Below are 23,869 nucleotides of genomic sequence, written 5' to 3'. Positions count from 1 at the left end.
GGAAACAGAAGCCGAGGTTCGAAAGAACTACCCTTAGATTCTCGAGGAGTACGAAAAGGTACTAATTTCGAGGACAAATTTTTTTTAAGGGCGGTAGATTGTAACATCTCGGAAAAATCCGTATAAAGACCCGAGTACCACCTTAGGCAGAAATTACCCAGGATCAAAACCTTTAGAAAATTAGGTTAATGTTAGCAAGTGCTAAGCTAGAGTGCTTGTGAAATTAGCACTAATCACTTTAAATATGATCTGCAAGACCCAAAACGTGTAGAATCATTGACGCTACAGTACCCTGAAATTTAGAATCCATTCTTAAACCCAGTTGCTCTTGGGAGCACACCGAAACTCCGTATCGGACCTGTACTGCACGTCGAAAGTCCGATTTCGCCGAAACTATATGGATATGATCGCACTTCATGTCGATTAACTCAACGTGCACTCGTACTAATCGAGCTCGTTAAGTAACCCGATTGACTCCATGTATGTTCACCATGTATGGACTCTACTGCTTAAACCTAAGGTATTAAACTCACCAGTGAAAATCCCGTTAACCTTGGTACCTCGATCCACTAAGACTCATGAGCCGGGTATGGTGGTATGAGACACCGTGGTCGAGCTGTCGGCCTACACTAGGGTGAGGAGCCTCCCCGTAGTGACCAGTGAGCAACCCAGACTCGTGAGCCGAATACGGTGGTATGGGACACTGTATTCGAGCTGTCGGCCTACACTGATAAGGTGACGAGCCCTTTGTAGTGACCTCGAGCGTACACTAAGACTGCATAGAGGCGACGAGCCCTTACGTAGCAATAAGAGTACACTAGGCCTGCATTGATAAGGTGACGAGCCCTTTGCAGTGACCTAGAACCGTAACATCATATGAGATTTACTAGGATTGACGACCTTAGAATGGATCATTGTTTGGGAATTGTTATAAGGGAGGTACCTTAGCTTTCCAATCCTGTTGTATGAAAGGGACTAATAATAACTCGGTAATCATGCTCATTTCATTGCACTGCATGTGCCCCAAGTTGAAGAGCACAGAGGGAAGAAAGCATGCCGCGACCGTAAGATGGTGTCGCACGAGGGAGTGTACGCGAGGGCATGCATCATACTTACATTTCATCCTTGCATTAATAAGAGTATCTAGGAATGTCTGATATATTTTCTTTATCATTACTGCTTGATTGAATTAATAACATATTAACCTTTACGCTATAGTTCCACTGAGTTGATCACTCACTCCCACGTTCTGGGACGATGTTCTGAACACCCACCAGACTCTGTCTTAGTTGTAGATGACGATACGACTCAGGAGGCAGAGCCCGAATATTATGATGATCAGGATGAGTTCTCATATATGTAATTCTCCGGTGGTTTCGCTTAGGCCATCCGGATTGACGGGGCTACAGGGTTTATTATTGTAGTTAAACTATTTTGAACTATTACATGTATATGGTGACTCAGTGATGTATTCATACTCTGGAGACCGATCGTGATCCTTTCGGCTCATACACATTTATATATATTTTTCAGTCTTCCGCTTGCGTTATATGAATTGATCTGGAGTATGAATTACTGTTTTGGTATAATCCCACTCATGATTAATGCACTAACACAGACAACATTTAATCATCATTATCTATGTTGCATAAGTGATGCGTTGGAACTCGGGAGTTGGACTTTTACTCGACACCCGATTTCCAGGGCGTTACAGGGAATGTGTGGGATGTAGGATTATGAGTCTAAGTTTGCTTCATTTCAGAAGGGGATTTGTAGCTCAGCACACTTGGATTTAATGAAATGAGTGTGGAAAGGAATGAAACCAAGACAATTTAGGAAAGAAGCAAATACATTCAATCTAACAACCCACGATGAACCGGAGCAAAAGGAGATTCAGAGCTGATGTTTGATGTGGACCGGAGCTAACAGAGAGAATCAGAGTGTTAGAAGCCCTAAAAACTTCATTGGACAGTGAGTTTAGGGGTTTGGTGCAAAAAAATGCCAAGAAGTATATTTAAAAGAGGAATAGTCGTGCCCCTTTTAAACACAGACCTGATATTTCGATGGCATCGAAATATGATTTTTGATGGCATCGAAATTTGATTTTTAATGGCATCCAAGTGTCATTGAACAATAGATAATGAAATTTATTTTTTTCAACTATGTGTGGGGTAGATTTCTGACTTGAGGTGTACGCAAAATTTGAGATTTAAGATTCATAATCGACACCCAAACAAGACTAGAACAAGACAAAAAAGAAATAAAATAATAAAAAATTAAATTACAAAATGAGTCTATAAATCCTCAGATTTGTCGATAAGTCATGAAAAGCTGATAATTACCGATGTAGCACATACCCCAGTGGACTTTTAGAGATCTCCAAATCGATTTTTGTCTAGGGGTTTAGTCAATATATTAGTTAATTGCCTTTCAATGGGCACGTAATCTAGTGATATGATATGCTCCTTAACAAACTCTAAAATGAAATGATACTAGATATTTATGTGTTTCATCCTAGAATGTTGAAGCAGATTTTTGGAAATATTTATGGCACTAGTATTATCACAAAATAGTGTCATTATAGTTTATTCAATCCCATTATCCATCAACATTTGTCTCATCCACAAAAGCTGGGCACAATTGGCAGTGGATAATGAAATGAAATTCTTCTTTTTACTATGCCAAGATACTAAACAGTTCCTATGTAAAAGCACCTACCACTAGTCAATTTTTTGTCATCCATGTTTCCGGTCCAGTCGGCATTTGAATACCTGACAATTGTGGCTGAGGTGTTAAATGGGTACCAGAGACCAAAATCTGTGGTCCTAGCCACATATCTAATCATTCTCTTCACAATGCTTATATGTGATTCTTTGGGGTTGGCCTAAAATTGAGCATTTGCTCCTACACTAAAGGCTATATCAGGTTGACTTGTTGTGAGATAAAGTAGGCTCCCTATCATGCTATTATACAAATGTTGATCCACGCTTTTTCCAAATATGTCATTGGATAACTTCAGTGTAGTGCTCGTAGGCGCGTGATGTGTACGACCAGACCCAAGTCCAAATCATTTTACTAATTCTTTTACATACTTGGTCTGGCTTACAAAAATGCCATTCTTGAGCTTCTTGACTTGTAAGCCTAAAAATAAATTCAATTCTCCCACCATGATTATTTCAAATTTAGATTGCATCAAGTGGGTAAACTGATGAGCCATTTCCTCACATGTGGAACCAAACACTATGTCGTCCACATAGATCTGTGCAATAAGTATGGAATCCTCGGTCTTTTGAGCAAAGATTGTTTTGTCCACACTCCCCCTAGTGAACTTATGGTCAATTAAGAATTGAGTTAACCATTCATACCATGCATGCGGAGCTTGTTTAAGACTGTAAAGTGTTTTCCTTAATCTGTACACTTGATGAGGATATTTGGGATCAACAAATACCTTTGGTTGTTTAACATATACTTCTTCCTCAAGTATACCATTTAAGAAGGAACTTTTCACATCAATCTGAAATAGTTTGAATTATAAAGCACAAGTTATAGACATAAGGATTTGAATAGACTCAAGTCATGCTACAAGGGAAAATGTTTCATTAAAATCAATTCCCTCAATTTGAGAGTAGCCTTGCGTAACTAGTCTAACTTTGTTTCATTGCCAGATTCATTGGATTTGTTCTTGTATATCCGTTTGGTCCTGATGATATTTGTGTTTTGTGGCCTAGGAAGTAGTTGCCACACCTCATTTCTCTCAAATTGTTGTAGCTCTTCTTGCATAGCTAACATCCAATAGTCATCTTGTAGAGCTTCTAAAACATTTTTCAATTCAATCTTAGATGTGAAGTAAAGATGATTATTTATGGTTTCAAGTTGCCTTTTGGTTTTCACACCAGTACTAGGATCTCCAATGATTTGATTGAGAGTATGATCCTTGCTAATCAGAAGGTCACCCAAGGGTTGAGACACTCATGGAGTTTGGGTCTTTCATCAAATTTACCTATTTCACTTAAACCCATATCTTCATCCATATCCATCTTAGGACCAGATTTGTTATGGGGTTGGTCATCAACAACCACATTAATTGATTCTTGTATTGCTGGGGTCCTATGATTGTACACCTTATAAGCTTGACTATTTAAGGAGTATTCTAAGAAGATCCTATCATCGCTCTTGAGGTCAAACTTGACAAAGCTTTTGTGGTCTCTTAGAATGTAACATTTACTACCAAAGACCCTAAAATACTTAACACTAGGTGGCTTTCCATGCCACAACTCATATGCTGTCTTTTCCAGCCCTGCTTTTAAATAATATCTATTAATAGTATAATAAGCTATATTAACAGCTTTGGCCTAGAAGGTTTTTGATAAATCTTAACCGTTTAACATTACTAAGGCCATTTCTTGCTGCACTCTATTTTCCTTTCAACAACTCCATTTTGTTGTGGAGTTTTGGGTGTTGAGAATTCATGCTGAATTTCAAATTCATCACAGAATTTTTTGAAATCGATCATTCTCAAATTCTCCACCATGATCACTCCTGATCCTATCTATCATGTATCCTTTTTAATTTTAGAGTCACCTCTTTCTACATTCATCAAAAGGATCTGATTTTTCCCTTAAGAAGGAGACCCAGTTGAACCTGGAATAATCATCCACTACAACTAGAAAGTGTCTTTTTTCGCCCTGACTCTAGACTCTGGTAAGATCGACAAGGTCCATGTGTAAGAGTTTGAGGGGCTTAGAAGTAGCCACATAGGTTGTCTTTTTGTGAGTGACTTTGATCTTTCATTTTTTTAAAACCTTTTTGGTCGTCGCCACAGACAATTCTAGCCTTTTCCCCAATTTTAGGAAGCGCTCTTACCAGATTATTAGAGCTTAGGTGAGAAAATTTCTATAGTGGACATGAGCAAGTCTTTAGTGCTAAAGTTCAAACTCATTATCTCTAGCCATGTGGCATACAATTGGAGACATGGATCCTCCATTGCTCTCAATGACATAACAATTATCGCTGGTGCGAAGGCCTCTCATAATTAATTTACCTATGGAGTATGAGATCTCGTACATTTCTTTGGAGAATTTAACTGAATGTTCCTTGTCACAGATCTGTGATACGCTTAAGAGGTTATGTTTCAATCCCTCCATGTAGAGAACATTCTCAATTTTGGGAAATCCTAGCCCAAAAATTGTTCATCGCCCTACTATCCTAGTAGTGCTTCCATCTCCAAAACTGACTGACCACCATCAAAATCGGTGTAATTGCAGAATTGGGTCCGGTCACTAGTCATGTGTCTTGAGCACCCACTATCTAGATACCATCTAGCATTACTGCCAGCTTTAATAGTGGTATATATAAATTTCTTTATCTTTAATGATACATTTGGAGACAACTTTCTTTGGGTCGGTACTGGTTTTATAAGAGTATCTTTCTTGGGCTGCTCTCTAAAATGCGAGTTCTTTCTAGGAGAATAGCCAACTGTTCATTGCCCTTATTCACTTGACTCATCATTTCCCTTATTTTTTAATTTAGTTGGGCAATTGTTTGAACAGTTCTTCCATTCTTCTATTCATTTTGGGAGGAGTGGGATACTTCCTCCTCTCCTTTTCCTTTTGTGGTGGCTTCCTAGGTGGACTTGTCACAGTTTCTAGTAATTTTCTAGTTGAAATATATTTACCTATGTAGCTTATACCTAGGATGATTTGGGAGCGTCTTAATGACAGACTGGATGTGATTGTATTTTCCTACCTAAAGCCCTCAATTCTTTTCCAATCACAAGAGGAACATGAATAGGACTTGTTTTGTTGCTTTCATATCCTAATCCTCTCTTATCGCTTGAAATTTTACCCATTCCCAGAAGTCTTTCTAGTTTTTCCTCACTCTGGGTAAACTTGTGACTTATGTTGGCATGAGTTTTGGATTTTTCTAACTCTAATTTTAGACCTTGGTTGATTGTTCTCATTTTGTTAAGTTTTGTTTTTAGGTATTCATTTATCTATGTTATGTCAACCAAGTTACTTTCATATGAGGCATTTTCTTGGGCGTAGTTGGCATCGTCTATGATGTGTTCTTGAATCTCATCAACCAACCGTTCATTTTCTGCCCTGACTTCTTCAACCTTCATGCTCAACTGCTTATTTTCGGTCCTAACTTGACCAAGCTTTTTAAGAACTCTTAAGCTTTAAGTTTAAAGTTGGTCATAGGCTTCTTGCAGACTGGTATTATCAACATCTTCTTCTTCTTCTTCTTCTTCTTCTTCTTCTTCTTCAGAGGAAGACTTTTCTTCCATATATTCATCTTTATTCCCAATGTCCCTTGCTTAAGGAATGACAGTGGTAGTGGAGGACATGAGTATTCTCAAGGAGCCTTGGTCTCCATCACTTTGAGATTCTTCTAAGTCTAAGTTTGAATCCTCAAAGTCATCCCATGTAGCAGCCATTACCTTCCCTTTTGATTTTTTTAGTGCGACATTCAGAAGAAAGATTACCATACCTTTTATAACTGTAACATTGAGGATCTTTTGACTGTTTGGGTGATTTACCTATTGTTCACAACCTTAAGTATAGGGTCGCGATGTAGTAATAACTTGTGAGAATGAGGACTAATCCACAGGGACTAAACTTGTACGTATTCTGAAAAGAACTAGAACTAGAACTAAAACTAAAAGAAATCTAAATCTGAATTCTGAATTTTAAAAAAAAAGCGAGTAATTGTGAATAATGTTTAAACTATCAATTAAAGGTGGGAAGTATGGTGTTAAGGATCCACTTGTAGCTATCAAGATGCTACCTTACTTGATTCAAGGAACATAATTGGAATTGAAGTCCTATACTATCCAATTAGAAGATAAAGCAATTTAAATCAAAATGTGAACATTTCATTGACCTAATTCTCAATGGAGGAGAGTTGTGATGATTGGAAGGGATTCCATCACCTTGCCATGCCCAGGAGATGATGGTGAACAATGGGATTTACCAATCTCACTATCTCAAAACAGGAAAAGAAAATATCCAAAGCTATCATAACATCTATTGTAATTTGAGTCACAATCAATAATAGAAAACTAAAAATATTCCCTTAATATCAAACTAGAAATCAATGAAGCTCAATAAGAACAATAATCAAAGAAAAATAAATATCCAAACACGCTACAAGCTTCACCTCTTAGCCCTAGCTAAGTGGTTTAACCAACCATAGACATGATTAAAACTAAATCTCTTAAATAAAGCATGAAAAATAAACTAGGGAAGAAGAAAAACTCTTTGGCAGTTGCTCCACTCTTGTGTATGCTCCTTGAGACCTTTTTAAACCCTTGAAGATGCTTTAGAGCATCCTAAGGAGTCCTATTTATAGTTGTGGAACTCCAACTTTTGCATCGAGTTGGAAAAATTTAGAAACCGCCTTAAATTTACGCACTCTGCACAGTTTCCCAAAATAGACTTCACTCTACCCAGTTTCTTAAAATAGACTCGAATTTCAGATATGTTTTTTTCAAGACAATTTCAAGAATATGTTTGTTTTCAGGACAATTTCAGGATTCCTTTTCTTTACTTCAAATCTTTGATTATCTTCATTTCTCACTTGGTTTTCTTGGATCTTTGTCATATGAATTTTTCATTAATGACTTCCAAATCTCTAAATCTTGATTTAGTAATCTTTTGAGCATAAATCTTCCTTTTGGCATCAAGTTCACCTTAAGCTCTCGAAATCACCTCGCACATGAAAACATGCATAATTAAATCGATTAAGCACTATCATGTTTATAAAACTAAGGTATAAGTAGGGGAAAATAAGAAATATTTCACACTCAACACCTATTTGGCGTTTCGTGTAATATTTCATCACCTTTTTGTAGTAGGTCTTCCCTTCATTCTTATTAAAGAATTTTTTGAACCTTTTGTCCAGCAAAGCCTTTTCTTCATCATCTTCATTGCCATCACTTTCATCCTCAGATTCATGTTTTTTCTGTGAGGCTTTTAGGACAATATTTTTGTATTTTCGTAGGAGTTTTGAAATGTAGTTCATATGTTTATAAGGAACCTAATAGTTCTTCTACTTTTATGTCGTCTATATTGCTATATTCCTCTATAGTTGTGACCTTAGAAGAGAATCGTTCCAGTAGAGATCTTAAGATTTTCCTATAAATTCATGCAACCAGAACTCTTTCTCCTAACCCACACAAGGAGTTACACATATCACTCAGCTTGGTGTAAAACTCAATAAAAGTTTCATGCTCCTTCATTTTTATATTTTTAAATTGAGTTGTTAGGAGCTAGATTTTGGAACACTTTACTGCCCTTGTTCCTTCATGGGTGGTTTTAAATGAATTCCATGCTTGTTTAGATGTTTTGCACATGCATATTCTTTTAAACTCTTCTTGAGAAATGGCACAATAAATAGCTTTCAAGGCTTTTGCATCCCAGTTGGACCTAGTTTTGTCATAGTCAGTCCAAAGCACTTGAGGTTTGGGTCTTAAGGTGGTAGCACCATCGTTTGATACAATTTGATCCATTGGTGCTTGCTACCCATTTTCTACTATGTCCCAAACAAGATGGTCTAGGGATCTAAGGAAGATACGAATCCTAGCTTTCCAGTAAGCATAGTTAGATTCGTAAAAAAGGTGTGGTCTTGAGACCAATGTTCCCTTAGTTTTAGACATATTTTCATCTTCAACAAAGATCTCTCTCTAGGCTGTTAAGCTCTTCAAGAGGAACCCACTCTGATACCAATTGAAATTGTAGCTTTACCGCTACAAGCGAAGCTTGAATATATGCCTACTGTCCTAGAGGGGGGTGAATAAGACTTTTTCAATTTTAACTGGATAAGTTACATGCACTTACTTCTAAACACTTATGTAGAGTTCTACAAACAAGAAGAAGTGCAACTATTCAATCTACTCAAGTAAAAACATCATTCATACATTCTGTTAAACATGTTTGCTGTAGTAAAGTAAATCATGTATATTGTTTAGCAAAATATAACAGATTAGAGATAAAACATTCAACCCATTGCATACGATGTATAGTGGTTCAACTACATGCCTACTTCACTCTTAGCTAACACACTCTCTCCTAGAGTGTGTTAGATTTCACCATTTAGATGGTTTTAAGTGAGCTTCGCCATAAACCTTCACAACCTACACAAGGTCTACACGATTTTCATTCATCGATAGCTTACATAAGATCTTAAGGAGTTTGGATATTAAATTCCAACACGAAGTCCTACACAAGGACGACGAATGTACTCTCTCATCAGAGGCCTACACAACGACTTGTTGAGTTTGGTATTTTAAACTTTGAAAACCAATGCTACATAATGAATGGCTTCCAGACACAATGGACTGAATTATACTTTCTTACCTAAAGTAGATGAGCCTCATTAAAGCACCTTGTTGAAGATCTTCTTGAATTGTGAAGCATCTTTAGCTCCCTTGAACCGCAACCATAATGATGATTTGCCTTTGGAGATGTTGAGGTTTAGGTTAAGGGTTTGGTGAATCCTAACATAAGAATGATGAGTCTTTATGGTTAAGTCTAGGATTCCCAAGGCTAAGCTTTCAATGCTATCTAGTATAAAAGATTTGCCAATAGATGTGGTTACTGGTGTAAGGCCCGTATCCTAATCTGTACTGTTCCATAAACTCCTGCGATCCGCCCTGTCAAATTTCAGCAACCCTCGACTTATAATCGGCATTTGCATGTGACCCTAAGTCGCATCCTGTGATTCTGAGTCAACTTACCTCGAAACTTATACCATCGCGATTGCACCGTCACCGCGGTTCCAACGCCGCATCTTGCGCAACGATGCGATACCCAGGCCAGGAGTTGTGGCCCCGCTTATTTTGTGAAGAAACACAATACGTTACGAATTTCGAGAGAATCTCTAGAAACCAATCATATCAATCAATCAAGTACACATCCTATCACAAGTACAAGTAACCCATACCCTACCCATCTCTATCCCATTCCTAAAGTCAACTCTCTTTCTCTCTTCACCCATCCCTTTCTTACATCACCTCTCTCTCTCTCATTTTCTCACTCCATTCAAGCAATTTTCAAGGAGAGGAAACGTCCATGAGAGGAGCCAACTGTGGCCCACTCCATACCCTTAGATCTCTCATCTTCATCCTTCAAATCTCATCAACTTCCATCAAAGGGAAAGCCATGAAGTTTATGAGTGCAAGGAGCTAAAGGAGTGATATAGGTGGGTGATCCACCGTTGATTTTAATTGAGGGCCCACTTGTGATGGGACCCATCTTGATGTATGTGCATAGAGGGGCTCATAGTGGTGGAGCTCCTCCCATCTCCGCCGTTTCTCTCTCTCTCTCTCTTTTCCTTTTTGTATAGTGTTAATGATGATGACATGTGGCCCACCTAATGTGTGTGTGTGGCCCACCTATGAAGTATGTATCATGTCCATGCTGTCCATGCATTAGGCCCACCTTGCTGAACTATCCAGCAGACGGGATTGCTGCCCGTCCATCTGGACAAGCCCGGATGAAAGAAAGCACAAATATCAACTCATCTTTAGGCCACGTCTACGTGGACCCTGCCCCTCCTGATGCTCGGTTCATCCTCACCATCCAGTGGGTCTGGACGGTGGGAAAACCACATGTCTTTGCTTGTTGCAAGCAGGTGGGTCACACGTGTGGACCCACCTTGATGCCTATTCATCCACATCGCCTAATTGGATGATGGAAGTGGATTGGCTAGTCTACTACACACTAGCTACATAACTGGTGTATTAACATCAATAGGTGGGGTCTGATGATCCAGACTGTCTGTCCGTCCGTTTGGGGACGTGGACCCCACTTATATGATGTATGCATTTTATGCAAACCATCCGTCCAGGACGATGGGTCCCACCACTGACCAACATCAACGAGCCATGTGGGCCACCTATATATGTGTTTTATACACACCGTCCATCTGGACGGTGCTTTTATAGCCCACCATGATGAATGTGTTTTCTCTAGCTGTCCATTGTCTTGGACGTGGGACCCACCACATGTGTCACACGTGTGGGGTGGGACCCACCTTGATGTACGTGTCTTGTATCTGCACCGTCCAGATCTGGACAGTGCTATGTGGGGCCCTCATGAAGTATATGTTGTATCCCAATCGTCCATCATCTAGACGGTGGGCCAGCAACCCTCCCAGTTGCTGTATTCGTCAGCAAGTTCCGTGAGTCCCACAATGATGTATGTGTTTTATCTACACTGTCCATAGGATGGTGGGCCCTACCATGGTGTATTTATTTTATCGACACTGTCCAGCTGGGACAGGACCCACCTGAGGTATGTTTTGTATGTACGCCGTTCATGGGTTGTGGTCCACCATGATGTATTTTATCCGCGCCGTCCAGGGCAGGTAGCCCATTGTGATTATGCATTGTATATCCATGATGTCCATCTGGTGGGGTCCATCTGACTCGTACAAGACCACCTGCTTTATGTACAGGGCCCACCTGCTATACATGAGGCCATGTGTGAGGCCTAATGTGATGTACATGAGGCCCATGGGATGAGGCCTGCTGTGATTCATATGAGGCCCATTGGTGTGGCTCGTTGATGTGGCCCACTGGATGTATATAAGGCCCATTGGCATGGCCTGTTGATACGGCCCACTTGATGTATATGAGGCCCATTGGTGCAGCCCGTTGATGTGGCCCACTTAATGTTTATGAGGCCATTGGTGCTGCCCATTGATGCAGCCCACTTAACATTTATGAGGCCCATTGGTGTGGCCCGTTGATGCGACCAACTTAATGTTTATGAGGCCCATTAATGCGGCCCATTGATGCAGCCCACTTGACATTTATGAGGCCCATTGGTGTGGCCCGTTGATGCGGCCCACTTGATGTATATAAGGCCCATATGATGAGGCCCGATGTGTTGTATATGAAGCCCATGTGATGCGGCCCATTGTGGTATGTGAGGCCCATATGTTAAGGCCCACTATGATTGTATGAGGCCCGTTGAGATTGTATGTGGCCCATTATGTTATGTATGAGGCCCTTGTGTAAGGCCATGTGCCCACTATATGTTTGGCCCTATGAAGGTCACTCCTTGGGAGCAATGTTGGTTAAATGTCCACATTGTGACCTTCCTTTAGGCCATTTGTTAGGCCCATTATTGAGGCCGATTATCAAGGCTGATTGTTGATGTCGATTATCGATGCCGGTTATCGATACCGATTATGAGTATGTGACAGCATAACATTATGATACATGTCCATACGCATCATCTACATGTTTATTATGAGATGTGGATGACTATTGAATATGCCGCAAGGCAGGTTGTTTATGGGACTCCTTGATAGGTGGAGTCATCCCATATGAGCACACGGTATGTGTAGGATTGATGCATGATTGGATTGTATGACTCATGCATCTCACATTTTAGGATATGACTACTATATGCCCTAGCGACATCAGGGCTGTGGCCTCCACAAGCATATTGTGGATGACCAGATGAGACACCAAAAATCTTTTTCTACATGAGGTGCCATATATGTCTCTGGGTGAAAGTTCCTAAACCTCCGTGGCCAGGAGACACTCCAACGTCTAGACTAAGTGGATACATGAGCGCTCGAGTGTCGAATACTAGTAGGCCATGTCTCCCACTGTGTCGTGGTTAGTTGGAAGGCAGTGTGGCCTTACCCACCAGAGGGTAAGGGGCATAGCTAGGCTGAGTTTGACTAGCTCATAAATGTGTCCGCTATCGATGTGTCGGGGAGATATTGGCTGATTATTGGATAGGCAGATAGTGATGTCTCTTCCACTTACATGGTTGCGCGTCAAGTGGGCGACAATCGCGTATAGAGTGTATTAGACCCTGGTGATGATCCCAAAGATGTATAGTACTGATATGTGGACTTATTGAGCAAGAGTTACATACTCAGCATTTTACTTATTCATTCACTATCCACTCAAGCTGATGGTTCACAACTAATTGATATGTGTACCTTCGCAATGGCTAGAATTTCAGTTGGGGCGCACGACAACCTAAGGTCAGGAGTTTACCACATTGAATCTATCTATCCAAATTTAGGTATGTATAGAAGTCCCTTATGATAGACCCCTTAGCCTACAATCCTACATACTATCTTCCTGACTTCACACTCCAGCTTGGTCATTTCATTCACACCGTATATTGCATTACATCCGCGGCATATAGTATTCTAGGTTACTATATTTTTGCATTTATATGGCCTAGATGAGGTTGATGGCATTCGTGTACTCGTCAGGATTTGTATATTGCATTGCATCTTCAGTATATGATATTTGGCTTACTATGTCTCTGTATTGCATAGCTGATCTACATTGCTTCCTCAGTATATGATATTGACTTATTATGTTTTTGCATCACATAGCCTGAATAAGGTTGATGGTATTTATAGACTTACCAGCATGTTTCCGCATTACTTTGATATTTAACGATTTATGTATTACCAGTATTTTCGCTTACTCTGATATCTATATGCTTGGCACGTGCATCGCACACACTTATACCACCCTCTAAGCTTTTTATAAGCTTATGCACGATAGATGTGTGCAGGTGACGTTAGGTCATAGCAGCGTTGAGCTTGGAGCGTGTAGCTGTCTTCTAGAGCTTGATTTTTGACACATGAATTTCCCTTTCAACACTATATTCAACTCTTTTTATTAGTAGATATTTGATAATGATGTTACCTTTGTGATTTGGGTAAACTTATGGTTATGCTTCTTACGAAATAAATGTATGTTTAAAAATCCTCCTTCTAGGATCCCAGGATCAGAATATGGTGTATGGGCGCTGGGAGCCAAGAATGGGGTACTACGGAGGTTATTGGCACCGGATTCAGCAATTGGGAATTTTATGAACCCGGTTTCCGAGTTTGGGGTGTGACAGCTAGAGCATTAATGAATGCTGGAGTTCATTCTTCAATCCAAGCTTTAAATGCTTAATAAATGTATTTAAGACATGGATTGAATGATGAAATCCATGACGAAAGAGAGCTTAGAAAGAAGGGTATTAACTAGGGTTACACACACAAGACTCTCTTTATTTCTCACCATTTTACAAAGAAACCCCTCTTTCGTATTGTTTGCCATGGTTTTTGTGATCCTTTTCTCCAGCACTAGTAGTACGCAGGCGTGCCAAAATTGGGATTGTGGTTCCAATTCAAACCGAACAACAATGACCCCAAGTACCGAAGTAGGCAGACACTGAGTATGACCGAGGCTGAGAAGATCGGTCACCTATTAAGCCACTCACTCAAAGTGTAAATGGATTAGGCGATGGTCAAAGGGTGGGGTTTGTCCTTTGATGATGGGTTTCTTCTTACCTTTCATATAAAAGGACTTTCTCAATGCAGATTAAATGGAATAAGAGAGAAAAGTTAAGATCTACTGCTATAGAGAGCCCTAATTATGACTATAATTATCAGCTATTGTGTTTACACTATGAACTGAGCCAAGGAATGTAAATAGCAAATGAGGAAAGTAAAATAATTATGCTAAGGAGAAGAATTTACATGATAAAGGTAGCGATTACACTATGAAATGTAAAGTGGATAAGATAATTGAAAGATAATTGATTTGCTGATTTATTTGGGTTAGTGCGAGATGATTTTTTAAACTTGCTTGATCTTTTATTATTAATGTTGCTTCATTACTCTATATGCTTCCCACGATCTGATGGTTATTGTAACCATTTCTTCCCTCTTTCTACTTCTAAATACTTCCCACATTTTTGCTTATTGTGGTCTTCTGACATCTGTCCAGTGCTCACATGAACTTAACCACTGGCTATTCTTTGGTAAGCTGCTCGAACTCGGTCGCACCTATGTCAATTGCTTCTAATGTGATCGATACATTGCTGCCCCCCTTTAAAATATAGTCGTACATATCCATAGTATTCCTGTGACCGTTGGAACATGCACACATACAACTCACACGTGTTTGATCCTGAATAACCATGAATAGGAATCGGCCAGATATGGTACAAACATTGACCCCCTCGTTGTTGTCCTTTCGGAGAAAGTGACTGTGACATTTGAGATTTTACCAACACTGCCATAAACATTTGCACGTGTTACCCAAATATGAACCGTCTTCAATTGCTATTACTGACGTCGATCGCATCGATTCAAGATGACTAATGATTCCTGAATTGACATGTGTCTCAAAAGAGCCATTCTGTCATAAAAGGCATGATTACCTAATTAATGTTGCCTCTCAATTGCTTATCACTACACCAATATTGTAAATTTGAAATGGTAACATCTTTGGTTTAAGAGCAGATTTAGGCCGTTCCAAATTTGGAACCGTTTAAAACTATTTTAAATGTACAATAAAGGGCCCTAGCCCTACTTCTGCCAATGCAATCACACTACATCCATAACCCCATTACCTTCCTCTGATCTTGTCTGCCCTATTTGCAATGGTGGTTTCCTCGAAGAATATGAACCCCCCTCAAACCTTAACCCTAATGTCTTCTTCTCCTCCTCCTCAGACAATCTCCCTCGCTTCCATTCTCCATTTCCTTTCTTGTTTTCCTCCTCCAATCCCGCCCTTGATCTCCAATCCCCTTTCGATCTATCTGTCCTCTTCGATGGCCCCCACCACCAATCCTCATCCTCTTCAGCCACTGCCATCGATCTTGAAGTCTTCAACCCTTTCCTTTTCCTCCAAAACTACCTCTAAAACCTCATGTTTGGCAGTGCCAATATCTAATTCGTTCTCAAGAATTCAAGTGGCGATTCCCCGTTCTGACTCGCCGCCAACCTGGGTGACTACTTCATTAGGCCTGGCTTCAAGCAGCTCATCAAGCATCTTGCTGAGAATGATCCCAATCATTATAGTACCCCACCTGCATTAAAGTCTTCCATTCAGTCACTCCCTGATATCAAAGTCTTGGACAACCTGCTGGCGTCTAACTCATCGTAGTGTGCCATCTATAAGGACATGTTTGCATTTGGTTCGATGGCAAAGAAGATGTCATGCAAGATGGTAAGGCCCGTATCCTAGACCGTACTGCTCCTTAGACTTCTATGATCCTCCTTATTGAATTCTGGCAACCCGCGACGCGTATATCGTATTTGCACGTGAACCTGAGTTGCATCTTGTCGATCTAAGTCAACTCGACCTGAGACTTATACCCTTGCGACCGCGGCGTCGCTGCAGTTCCAATGTCGTGTCTCACTCGCCGATGTGATACCCAGGCTAGGAGTTGTGGGCCCGCATATATTCTAAAGAAACGCCGCACATTGTGAATTCTGAGAGAGTCTCTACCACCTTTCACATCAATCAATCAAAGTACAACCCATCACTCACCCATACCTCTCTCTTCCCTAAAGTCAACACAACCCATCCCTCTCCCTTACAACCACTCTCTCTCTCTCTCTCTCTCTCTCTTCCCTACCCATTTTTCAAGCAAATAAAGAGGAGAGATCGTCCAAGCATTCCCAGAGAGAGAGAGAGAGAGAGTCGAGTGTGGCCCACTCCCTACCACCCAATCTCCCATCCTAGCCATCCATACTTCATCAACCTTCATCAAAGATAGAGCTTAGGAGCTTAGCATTCCAAGGAGCCAAGAAGGAGTGAAATTGGTGGGTGTTTGTAGGATTAGATTGTGATTTTAGTGTTGGGACAAGTGAGGCCTACTGATTGATGGTATGGATCCCATTTGGGACCCAAGGTGTGGCAATGGCCCACCATGATTCATATATATAAATCCACGATGGGGCCATTCTCCATGGACCCCATCATGATGTTTATTTGATATCCAATTTGTAAAAGGTCACCTAGACCTTGATTCTTTGGTGGGAATGGCATTTCTACCTTGATTTTGATTTGAGGGCCCACATGAGGATGGGACCCATCTTGATGTATGCATTGTGTGTCATCCCTAGAGGGCTCATAGTGGCGAAGCCCTCCCATCACACGTCTCTCTCTCTCTCTCTTGATTGTATGACCCACTATGATGTGTTGTATCCACACCGATTGATTATGAGGTCGACCTTGCTATTGCCTTTTGGTAGGCCTTGGATGAAGGAAATCACAAATATCAACTCGATGCATTATGCGCACACTGAACGTAGGATCACCATGATTATGTGTTTTATCCTCGTCGTCCACCTGACTGGACGGTGGGACCCACGTACTCATGTGGAGTCCAACACCATCCAGTAGGGACGGTGGGACCCTACCTTGATATCGTGTCCCTTATCCAGGCCGTCCAGGGCTTGGACGCTGGAACTGATTAAAAAAAGAGATAATATAATATAATATAATATAATAATATATATATATATATATATATAGTATTATATGGTGGGCCCCACATGCGACCCACCTCTGTAAAATCGAATTGACTGGAGTGCCTTCCATCAGCTATATAGTTGTGGGTCTGCGCATGAGATATGCGTTATATCCCAGCCATCCATCATCCATCCATCATCTAGACGGTGGGCCAACAGCCCTCGTAGCTGTTGTATATAACGTCAGCAAGTTCTGTGGCTCCCGCATGATGTATGTACTTCATTCCATGCCATCCATTTATATTTCATATCTGGGCCGTCCATCTGGACGGCCAGCAGCAATAATTGCTGTAATATTGACAGCAAGTTCTGTGGGTAGGAACATGAGGTATGTGATATATCCCAAACCGTCCACCCGTTTAATCTAGACCATCCAGCCATCTGGACATGGTTGTGGACCCCACCCTTAATGTACATGTTTCATCCGTCCATCCATCTGATGGTGGACCCACCTATGATGCACGTGTGGTGTCCACACCGTCAGCTGGGACGGTGAGACCCACCATGATATATGTGTTTTATCTAAACCGTCCATCCACCCTGCGAGCTCGTCTTAATGCTTGAGACGAGATAGATAGATCTGCCTATCAGGTGAACCACACTACAAAAATCAGTGGAGGATTGAACATCCACCATTGAAATTGTTTTGGGGTCACAGAAGTTCTGGATCGATATGAAATTTGTTTTTCCTCTTAATTTAGGCCTTTGTGACCTTGTGAACAGATTGGATGGAAAATAAACGTTATGGTGGCCCCGTGAATTGTTAACAGTGAAAATCATTATCTCCACTGCTATTTGTGGTATGGTCCAGATGATCTTCCGATATGATTCATTTTTTGGGTAATGCTCTAAAATAATCTCTATAAATAAATGAATGGTATAGATAGTCTAGCTAGGATGGTGGGTCTCACTTGATGTATATATGGCCCATGTGATGCGGCCCACTTGATGTATATGAGGCCCATTGTTGTGGCCCAGTTGATGTATATGTGGCCCATGTGATGCAGCCCAGTTGATGTATATGAGGCCCATTGTTGCGGCCCACTTGATGTATATAACGCCCATTGTGATGTATTTGAGTCCCATGAGTGAGGCCCAATGTGATGTATATAAGGCCCATGAGTGAGGCCCAATGTGATGTATATAAGGACCATGAGTGAGGTTCAATGTGATGTATATGAGGCCTTTGTATGAGGCCTAATGTGATGTATATGAGGTCCATTATGATGTGTGATTCCATCAGGATGTATGTAATGATGTTTATGATGGGCTATGCCTTGGGAGCAATGATGGTTTGACATCCACATTGTAAGAGCAATGATGGTTAAATGTCTGCATTGTAACTCTCCCTAGGGCCCATAGTTAGGCCCATACTTGTTATGTGTAGGCCGTCTAGGCCCATCCTTGTTTTGAAGAGAGTTCATCACCTATAACATGCTTAGTATAGCTCCATGATTCATGCCTATACGCATCTTCTGCATGCTTGATATGAGATGTAGTTGACCATTGCATATACCATTGGACAGGTTGTTATGGGACTCCCTGATAAGCGGAGTTGTCTCACATGAGCACACGGTATATGCAGGATTGATGTATGACTGGATTGTGTAACTCATGCATCTTGCATTGTGTGTTGTACGCCCTAGCGATATCAAGGTCGTAGCCTCTACAGGCATATCGTGGATGGCCAGATGGGACATCAAAAATCTTTTTAGACATGAGGTGCTATAGATGTCCCTAAGTGAAAGTCCCTAAACCCTCTTGGTACCAGAGGATGCTCCAACATCGAGACCGGGTGGAAAATAAGAGCACCCGGATGCGAATACCAGTAAGCAGCATTCCCACTAATTGTGGTCAGTTGAAAGGGGGGTGTGGCCTTACCCGACTGAGGGTAAGGGGCATAGCTAGGTTGAGTTTGACCAGCTCATAAATGGTTCTGCTATCGACGTGTCAGGTAGATATTGACTGACTACTTGCCAGGCGGATAGTGAGGCCTCTTCTACTTGCATAGTTGCGCGTCCAGTGGGCGGCGATCTAGTGTAGAGTATACTAGACCTCAGTGATGATCCCAGAGATGTACGGTACTGATATGTGGACTTACTGAGTAGGAGTTGCATACTTAGAATTTGATTCATTCATTCATTCACTATCCACTCGGGCTGGCGGTACGCAACCAAATCATTGTGTAATTTCGTAGTGGCCAGGATTTCGGTTGGGCGCGCGACCAACCTGAGATCAGGAGTTTACCATATTGAGTCTAGCTATCCAAATTTAGGTATGGGATTGGTTTGGATAGAAGTCCCCTGTGATGGACCTTACAACTTGCGATACCACGTACTATCATCCTGACTTCACATTCTAGCATTGGTCATTTCATTCTCACCGCATATTTCATTACATCCTCAGTACATAACATTTGGTTTACTATGCTTCTACATTGCATAGCCTGAATAAGGCTGATGGTATTTATGGACTTACCAACATGTTCCCGCACTGCTATGATATTGCATACTTGGCACTTACCTTGCGCACACACTTACACCACTCTCTAAGCTTTCTATAAGCTTATGCACGATAGATGCATATAGGTGGCGTTAGGTCGTAGCAGCATTGAGCTTGAAGTGTGTAGCTATCTTTTGGAGCATTGATTTTTGATATATGTATTTCCCTTTCAGCACTGTATTTAACTATTTATATTAGTGGATATGTGATGATGATGTTGCCTTTGTGATTTGGGTAAACTTGTGGTTATGTTTCTTACGAGATAAATGTACATTGGAAAGTCCTCCTTGTAGGATTCCAGGATCAAAATCTGGCGTATGGGTGTTGGGAGCCAAGAATGGGGTACTACGGAGGTTGTCGGCATCAGATTCGCTGATTAGGAATTCTGTGAGCTTGGTTTCTGAGTTTGGGGCATGACAAAGCACATCTACCATTCAAACTACATCCTCCCCTGGCTTGCTCTGCACAATTCTCACCCTGTTTGCCGGTATGAGCTCCCCACGGATGATCCAAACTATGAGCAGTAGATTCAAGGGATGTAGGCCCCAACGAATCCGGTAGTGGCAGATTCTGGTGGGGTTGTGTAACGCCCTGAAATTCGGGGGTCGAGTATAACTCAGCTCCCAAGTTCCAAAACATCACTTATGCAACATATGCAATGATGGATATATGTTGTTTGTATGAGTGCATAAAACATGGAATAGATTAAGCCAAATTGCAACATAATTCATGGATAAGTGAAAGTCGCAAGCGGAAGACTTAAAGAAGTATAGATAATAGTATATGTCCCTGAGATATGCATACTCTGCCAGGTTATAATTACATTCATGTGTGTCTTAAAATGCAAGTATCAAATGAAATAAACTATTACAAAATAAACCCTGTTTCCTCGTAGATCAGGACACGGCTCACATGAACCCCCCTGAGAACTGCATAAAAGAAAACGTGTCCTCGTCATCCTCATACTCTTGCTCTGCCTCAGGGGTCGCGTCATCATCTCTATCTAAGACAGAGTCTGCTTGGTGTTGAAACACCGTCCCAGAAGGTGGGAGTGAGTGATCAACTCAGTTGAACTATACAGTGAAAGTTAACATGATATCAAATCAATCAAGCAGTAATGATAAGGCAATATAATCAAACATGTCCTAAGTACTCTTATTAATGTAAGGATGTATAAAGAAATGATGCATGCCCTCGCCTGCACTCCATCAGCGTCTTCATCTTACGGTACGCATAACAACCTCCCGCAGTGCCAACGATACCAACGCACATGCAATGCGGTGCATGAACATGATTACCAAGTTGTTATTAGTTCTTTTCATATAGTAGGATTGGGAAGCTACAGTACCTTCCTCATATCAATTCCCAAACGGTGATCCATTCTAGGGTCGTCAGTCCTAGACAGTCTCATACGATCATATGGTTCTAGGTCGCTGCAAAGGGTTCGTCACCAATCAATGCATGCTTATCATACCTTAGTTACTACGCTAAGGCTCGTCGCCTCAATGCAGTATCAAGGTATGCTCGAGGTCACTAAAAAGGGCTCGTCACCAATCAATGTAAGCTGACAGCGCGAATATAGTGTCCCATACCACCATAATCGGCTCATGACTCTGGTGTGCTCACTGGTCACTACGGGGAGGCTCGTCACCTCAGCGTAGGCCGACAGCTCGACCACAGTGTCCCATACAACCATGCCCGGCTCATGAGTCTTAGCGGATCAAGGTACAACGGTTAACGAGATTGCATCGGTAACTTTGGTACCCTAGATTCAAACAATAGCATCCATACAGGGTGTACATCCACCGGGACAATCGGGTTACTTGACGAGCTCGACTAGCATGAGCGCACGTTGAGTTGAATGACATAGAGTGTGCAACCACTCCGTGTGGCCAAACCACTGCCGACAACCCTAATACGACTCGGGTTCGTCAAACACGTCCTACGTGGCGAAAACAACCTCGACCACGAACTCAAGGTCTGTTAACGATTCCCTGGACTATTTCATAGTCCCAAACACATTCAAGTATAATAGATATTCATACTAGCAATTCAGAACAGTAATGGATCAACAATTCCTATCATACAGTATGTGAGCATTTGATGAATATCAACTTAACATGGATTTACACATAGGTAGTGCATGAACTTAAATAACAAAGAATGTAAATTGCATGTAGGAAATCATACACATCAATAAGATAGTTGAGAATCTCTTCTCAACGCCCATAAAAAGTACAATATATGACACACTTATTCATTCAGACATTTCTACAAACACCTAGACTACATATTCCAACAAACATGACGTATGTTGGTGGTAACACACATTTGGACAATTCCTTTTGCCAAGGAGTTGATACACATACAACTAGCACGAATACACGACAATTAATCATGGAAAACACATGTTCATATTTCATACGTATACGATACTTTCTACATATACAAGGAATACACAAATCTCAATATAGCTCATATATATCGGGAACGCAATATAAACATCGCATTTGGCATGTGAAATTGCACCTATAACAATAGTAAACCATTATCTGACATTGAAAGCCTTGAAAACCATAACCTATACGAATATAGTCCGCACCTTAAACTAGAAAATGCGCACAGATCTGATTCAGACGATAAGTCTTCGTCAACGGCGACTAGATAAGCTAAGGCATGAATAAAATGAACTACATCAACACATAGACCATTCTAAGCTCCAAAACAGACTATGGTTTGATTGACTTACCCAAGAATAAACTTAGAATCGCCGGAATAACGATTCAGAAGTGATTGTTTAGGGATGCAAAGTAACAAGGAAGAATCTCAAGATGATGCATCAACTTCTCTCTCACTTTCTCTCTCTTAGCTAGGGTTAGAAAATTCGTATGGAATTGAGAGTGAGGGTTTTAAGGTCTATATATAGGCCTAACATTGATGAAAATAGCCCCAGGGCCAAGGTATACTTAGGTTATAACCAAATCAGGTCTATATTGGTCCAACGGAGCACTTGTGGTGGTCCCTTTTTCACGTGCGGTTGGACTTAAGCTCATTGACTATGGATCTAGGTCAGGCTGAATTTTTGTACCGATCGGATTTACAGATCAGCCGTGGCAGATCAATCTCAATTCAACGGTCACCAAAACTCGATCAGGTCCACAAGCACTACGACATGCCAGGGTCATCTTGCCTGATCCGAGGGTGAAATTGGGTAAGAATCCAATGGTCAGAAAGCTTAGAATCGGCGTGCAAGCGACACGACTCAGATTTCATAAATTCATATTTAATTTCTCAGCTTTCTCACACTCTTTACTCCGGACTCAAACAAATCAACCCAGGACATCATCTAGACTTGATTTTTGAGGTGATGGTCAAACTCAACAAGGTGATCATAAATGTCTAAGATCATCACTATCGGACTTTCCACACGCGGTCCAGGTCCGATACAAAATTTCTAAGTACTCCCGAGAGCAACTAGATTTAGCGTTGAATCCAAGATTTCAGGGTAACATAGCGCTAACAATTCTACATGTTTTGAGTCTTGCAGATCAAATTTAAAGTGATTGGTCCTAATATCACAAGCAATTGAGTTTAGCACGAATTAACCCACATTTAACTTCTAAAGAATTTGAGGTAGTACTCGGATCTTTGCACGAAATTTTTTGGGTCATTACAATCTACCCCCCTTAAAGAAAAATTTCGTCCTCGAAATTCGTACCTTCTCATACTCCTCAAGGATCTGAGGGTCGCTCTTTCTGACCTCAGCTTCAGTCTCCCAAGTAGCCTCTTCTTCACTATGATGCATCCACAGTACTTTCACAAGAGGGATGACCTTGCTACGCAATACCTGCTCCTTCCTGTCTAGGATACGTGTCGGTCGCAGGACATATGTAGCATCCTCGCTCAACTGCACCTGCTCCCAACTGATAATATGTGAAGGATCAGGAACGTACTTCTTCAGCATAGAAACATGAAATACGTTATGCACGCCCGCAAGTGGTGTGGGCAAAGCAGGGCGGTATGCTACCGCTCCCACTCGATCCAGAATTTGAAATGGACCAATAAA

The 23,869-nt window shown here is 41.1% G+C and overlaps 1 pseudogene; it reads left to right on the top strand.

Annotated features, from left to right (window-relative positions):
* The first annotated feature begins 15,325 nt into the window (after positions 1–15,325).
* LOC131246948 (E3 ubiquitin-protein ligase RING1-like) lies at positions 15,326–20,330 on the top strand (annotated as a pseudogene).
* The last annotated feature ends 3,539 nt before the right edge of the window (positions 20,331–23,869 follow it).

This window comes from Magnolia sinica, chromosome 1 (assembly GCF_029962835.1).
Source record: "Magnolia sinica isolate HGM2019 chromosome 1, MsV1, whole genome shotgun sequence".
Lineage (NCBI taxonomy): Eukaryota > Viridiplantae > Streptophyta > Magnoliopsida > Magnoliales > Magnoliaceae > Magnolia > Magnolia sinica.
The sequence above is the reverse complement of the archived record's forward strand: the minus strand, read 5'-3'. Positions and strand labels throughout refer to the sequence as shown.